The sequence below is a fragment of the Mustela putorius genome, unplaced genomic scaffold (assembly GCF_011764305.1).
Source record: "Mustela putorius furo isolate JIRA1106 unplaced genomic scaffold, ASM1176430v1.1 tig00537248_pilon_pilon_pilon, whole genome shotgun sequence".
Taxonomy (NCBI): domain Eukaryota; kingdom Metazoa; phylum Chordata; class Mammalia; order Carnivora; family Mustelidae; genus Mustela; species Mustela putorius.
Window position 1 is genome coordinate 14099468 of NW_025422387.1, and position 6000 is coordinate 14105467.

The following is a 6000-nucleotide window of genomic DNA, read 5'->3' on the forward strand; positions in this document are numbered from 1 at the left end:
CGGGGCGGAAGGGGGCCTGGGAGTTCCAAATTCACTCTCATAATCCAATTCCGAGACTAAGCCCTTGGCTCTGCGCCCCGAAAGGCAGGCCTGCAGCTCTGCCTGCTCCTCTCTTGGCTTGGCTTGGCCCAGAGCCCTCCGATCTACATGGTTTCAGAAATGCAATGGTCTTGGAGGGCCAGAGGAGAACTTACTTCATAGAAAGAGGGCTTCCGTGTGCACCCCGTCAGCTGATGGGATGAACCCCTGTGGTGGAGTTAGGCCGTCAGCTGGGATGCGTCTTTCCCCAGTGTGGTAACCTCCTAATCGCAGACACAGTGGCTACGGTAAAGCGACTTGAAAATAAACCCAGGCCACTGTTCAGAGAAACCCTAGTGCTCAGGACAAGGGAAAGCCCAGGGGCTGGGCCTCTGCCTCCTCCAGTGCTGAAATGCAGACTCCTCCTCTTGAACTTGTCTTTTATTTAGTGGTTCCTAGTAAGATTGTTTGAAGAGGAGATTCTTCTGTGTTCCAAGAACCAAGACTCATTTTTCTGGATGGACTCTATCTCAGGTGGGAATTCTTTTTTCTTTTTTTTAAAAAGATTTTATTAATTTGAGAGAGAGCTGGAGCTAGGAATGGGAAAGAGAAACAGACTCCCCCCCCCCAAACAGGGAGGCCAACATGGGGCTCAATCTCAGAACCCTGGGATCAGGACCTGAGCTGAAGTCAGTTGTTTAACTGACTGAGCCACCCAGGTGAGAGTTCTTTCTGTGATCTGCACAGCTGCTTAATTACCCACCCTGGGCAGGGGGTGGGTGGAGGGGGATACTAGGTGGGTGTCATCTTAGAAGGGCTCTCAGGGTCTGAAGGCTTCTTTGGTCGGAGCCTAGATTTGCCTCCATGTGATTCATCGGTGCAAGCATGCATTGGGCAGACATTCACTGTGCCCCCTACTCTATGCCAGGTCCTGTGATGTTAGAGGGTCCCTGCCTCTAGCAGGGAAAACGGTTAAGAAAACAAGCAGGTATAGTGTAATGTTACTGTTGCCGCTTACTAGGCTACTTACCAGGTTAGCCGGGGAGAAGAGGGGCTGTGTAAAAGGTAATCTGGCAGGGTGGGGATAGAGTGGGAAGGACAGATGTGCTAGGACCAGAAGGATCAGCCGTGCTCAGTCAGAGGAGGGCAGGGGAAGGGTGTTTCTGGTTGAGGCAACAGCATCAGCAAAGGCCCAGCGGTCAGGGAGAACGTGGGTCTCTTGGAAGTAGAATTCCATCTGCCTGGTGAACGGGGCTGGAGGGAGGAGCAGACAGAGATGACGCTCATCTGGGAGGCAGGGACCCATCCAGCACAGCCCCTGGAGTGTGGAGAAGCTCAGGTGGGACCTCTGAAGGGCTGCTTTCAAGTGTCAGCCAGCCCCATGGCAGCAGAATCAGTGGTGCCTATAAAAGGCTCGCTTTTGGAGACAGATATGTCCAGGGGGTGGAGTAAATCACGGAGCAGCTGAGGACACCCGGGAAGCATCTCTATAGCAATGCGGTTAATAGCATGGGCTCTGATCAAAGACGGAGGAAAAGAGACATTCCATGCCCCTGATGGAAGAATACGTGCCCTGCCCCGCCTCCCCCCTTGCCAGAAAGGATAGAACCTGAGTCTGGCATGCCTCTAGATCCAGCGGGCAGTTGGCAGAAAACTCAGAGGACAGAGTAACATGCTGAGTTGTACCGTGAGTATTCCACCAGCAAAATCCAGGCTGGGAAACTCCACAGCCATAAATAAATTACAAGAAAAAGAGAGGGATGCAGGGAGAACATGTAGATTGAAAGAGACTTAAAAGGTACCAAATTAAAAGATGGGGCTGACTAACCACCAGTGGCTAGGGATATACACTCAGGCGAGAAAACTGTAGAGAAACACAGGGAATTCTTCCTTAAAAAACCCAAACAACAAAAGAACAACAAACCTTCCTATAAAGATCCCAATTACGGTTGACTTTAGAGAGGGGCCGGGAGGGACTGTGCCTGGGAGGGGAGCACAGATGGGCTTCCGGGCTTTCTGGCAAAGTTCTAGTTCTCGATCCGTGTTGCTGCTTACAAGGGTGTTTGCCTTATAAGAATTCACAAGGTTATTCATTTGTTCTGTGTGTTTTTCTGTTTGTCTTCTTTTGTAATAAAAAGGCTAAAGGAAGTGTGAGTTCCAGAGTCAGCCGCCTGGGTTCAAATCCCTGCGCTGCCGTTTATCAGCTGTGTCATCTTAGGTAAGTGGTAAGACCCTCTGGGCCTCAGTTTCCTTACCTGTAAAATGGTGTTAGAGGTTCGTTTCTAAGATTAAGCAAGTTAGCATAAAGGAAGCGCTTGGGACAGTACCTAGCACCAGGAGCATTATAAAAGTTTTTGCTATTATTGTGTTGTTATTCCCCATTTCCCTACCCATCTCTCCCATATGTCCTCATGCTTCCATGATTCTCTCTCAAGGAAAGGGGGAAAGAGAGCCAGCTATGGTATTTTGTAACTGCTGTGGCAGAGCCTCTTTGTGGACAGTGACGAGATAATCAGCTTAAACTGGGGATCTGGCTCTATGACCAGGGAGTGACTGTCCGCACAGTGTGGTCCTGCCAAGTGGCCTTGATGGTGTTGGCTGTGCCTGTGGCTGAGGCTGCAGAACCAGAATATCTCTTCACCCCCTCTGGAGCTGCTTGCCACCTGCTCCCATGCTCCTCTAATGCCCGTCTTTCTTAGAGAGAGTTCAGAGGAGCTGAGTCTCATGACGGAGGCATGGGCTTCAGTGGTAACGTGAACCTGGGTTTGCAACCCAGCTTTACCATGTAAGGGAGTTAAGAGTTGTATGTTTTCAGGATGCCTGGGTGGCTCAGTGGGTTAAGCCTTTGCTTTTAGCTCAGGTCATGATCTCACGGTCTTGGGCTCAGGCTCTCTGCTCAGTGGGCTTCCCCTCCTTCTCTCCCTGCCTGCCTCTCTGCCTGCTTGTGCTGTCAAATAAATAAATAAAAATCTTAAAAAAAAAAAGAGTTGTATGTTTTCAAGTAGTCTGTCTTCCTCTCTGAGCCTCATTATCTATTATTAACAATAATAATTGCATGTGCCTGGTGGGGTGGTGGTAAAGAGACAATCCCTGTACAATGTTCAGTGGTGGGCCTGGCTCAAGACCCTCACACATGCTGTTCTTTCTGCCTAGAATGCTTTTCCCTGCACTTCTTCCAATAGCTGGGTCCTTCTCGTTTGGGTGAAGGGAGAACTGTGCTTCAATATCTCCTTGACTTCCCTATTGAAGGAAGGTAGGAAGCCATGGCTATATCCCATTTATACTATTTAGAGAGAGATGAAATTCATGGCCTGACATATTATGTTTATTTTATTACAACACATTTTTTGTTTTCTGCTTATTGTGTGACACCCCCTTACCCTTCATGAGAAAGGATGCTGTGTCCTGGCAGAGACCACTTGTGCCTTGTTCACTGCAGTACCTCCAGTCAAGGAGATATTTAAGCAATTATTTATTGAATAAATGGACAAAATCCATGAATATATAAATAAATATATTTGTTTGCTCCTCTATCACCTGTTTTCCCAGACTGGTGTGTGAGGGACGAATGTGCCCGATCTTATCTGACCCATTCTTCACTGGGTCTCCTGAACCCCTTACGCTTGGCCAGGTGCGTACTGCATGCCCAGTAAATACTTGTCAGATGGATGTAAGCGTGGGGTCCAGAGGGCGGCATTTGTCACTGTTGCCCTCAGATGCAGGAAGGGCTCCAGACCCCATCCTCGGTGATTCTCCCGACCTCAGGTCTTGATCTACTCCAGTGTCGGGTCTTTTGGGGTCATTTTCTGTGCTGTGGGGGGCAGTGAAGTTATGAAGGCATGTGTTGTGGAATGGGAAGCAGACCAAGGATTGGGAGCTGGACAGACCTAGATTCTTGTCCTTGACCTATCTTGTACAATCTCTGGGACCTGGAGCTAGTTGGTGAGGCTTCCATTTTCTCATCTGTTCCAAATAATAACCATAGCAACAATAACAACATGTTTGCCTGGAAGGGTTTTAGTGGTCAGATCAGGTAGCAGGCATGAAAGCCCAATGTGGGTCGAAGAGTCCCATACACATGTACATTAGTAGCTACAGAGGCTTCTGAAAACAGCCATTGAAAACCAAATCCTAGGGTGAAACTCAAATTCTGGGGGGATGCTGCTGGGTGTCCATCAACATTGTTCTCTACATCTTCCTTAGTAATAAAACTCTCAATTTTTGTGATGTTCAGGATCAAGACTACATTTCCCAGCCTTCTTTGCAGCTTGTTGTGGCCTGTGCCCACATTCTGGTTGATGGGATAGAAGTGTGTGCAGTTTCCAGGAAGTGTCCTTAAAAGGAAGACGTGGGTTCCTTTGCCTTTCTTCCTCCAAGGTAGCTGGAATGTGGCCTCGAAGCTTGGAGCCTGAGCAGCCATCTTGGACCATGAGGAAGAAGCCAATACTGAGGTGGAGTCAGTGCAACACCAATATAGAAGGAGGCTGAGTCCCTGACAACTTTTAGGAGACCCCCTCCAGAGCCCTTTACCAGAGGAAAAAAAAGGTGTCTTTTAAGCCATTATCCCTTGGAAAGTTTCTTTCATTTGCGACCACATTTAAATATAATGGATACATTCTGTAAAAGACAAATTCACTTGGGCTAGATTTTTTTTTTTAAGATTTATTTATTTGAGAGAGGGAGAGAGAGAACATGAGCTGGGATGGGGGGAGGGGTGTGGAGGGCAGAGGCAGAGGATGAAGGAGAGCAGACTACCCGCTGAGCATGAAGCTGGGACTCCGGGCTTGCTCAATTTCACTACCCTGACATCAGGACCTGAGCCGAAATCAAGAGTCGGAGGCTTAACGGACTGAGCCCACTCAGGCACCCCTAGATGGGTTTATTTATTTATTTATTTATTTGACAGAGGGAAATCACAAGTAGGCAGAGAGGCAGGCAGAGAGAGAGGAAGGGAAGCAGGCCCCCTGCTGAGCAGAGAGCCCGATGTGGGACTCGATCCCAGGACCCTGGAATCATGACCTGAGCCGAAGGCAGCGGCTTAACCCACTGAGCCACCCAGGCGTCCCTGGGTTTTATTTTAATTAACAAACACTTGTACAACACCAGCTCTGTTGCTGACGTTCTAGCAAGCCCTTTACAAATATTAACTTGTGAATTCTCATTATAACTCTAGGAGAGAGAAACTCCTATTATCCCCATTTTACAGGTAAGTCTTGGAAACCGCAGAAAGAAGGAAACAAATCTTGGAATGTTTTTTGGTCAGTTCCTGCTTCTGGTAATTTTTTTTTAAATTAATTAACATATAATGTATTTTTTCAAGGGCACAGGGCTGTGATTCATCCGTCTTACACAATTCACAGCACTCACCATAGCACATAGCCTAACCCCATGTCCATCACCCAGCCACCCCATCCCTCCCACCCTTCTCCTCTCCAGCAACCCTCAGTCTATTCCCTGAGATTAAGAGACTCTTATGGTTTGTCTCCCTCTCTGGTCTTATCTTGTTTCAATTTTCTCTCCCTTCCCCTATGATCCTCTGTCTTGTTTCTCAAATTCCTCATATCAGTGAGATCATATGATAATTGTCTTTCTCTAATTGACTTATTTCATTTAGCATAATATCTTCTAGTTTTATCCATGTCACTGCAAATGGCAAGATTTGAGGGTTTTTTGATGGCTGCATAATATTCCATTGTGTGTGTGTGTGTGTGTGTGTGTGTGCATTTCTGGTAATTCTTTCAGTCAGCAAATATACACTGAACGTATACTATGTGCCAGGTCCTCTGTTGGGTGTTTGGGATAGAAAGACAAAAAGACAGATTTAGTGACTGGTTTCATGGAGCTTACAATCCAAACTGTACTGTCCAGCATGGTAGTCACTAGCTACATGTGGCTATTTAAATTTAAATTAATTAGGGGCACCTGGATGGCTCAGTGGGTTAAAGCCTCTGCCTTCAGCTCAGGTCATGATCCCCAAGGTCC

General features: G+C 47.5%; 1 long non-coding RNA gene across 1 annotated transcript; it reads left to right on the forward strand.

The window, feature by feature from the left end:
• The first annotated feature begins 1403 nt into the window (after positions 1 to 1403).
• LOC123390153 lies at positions 1404 to 4624 on the forward strand. The gene is made up of 4 exons (XR_006604778.1): positions 1404 to 1705; positions 2157 to 2236; positions 3568 to 3649; positions 4253 to 4624. It is a non-coding gene; the product is annotated as an uncharacterized LOC123390153 (long non-coding RNA).
• Positions 4625 to 6000: the final 1376 nt, after the last annotated feature.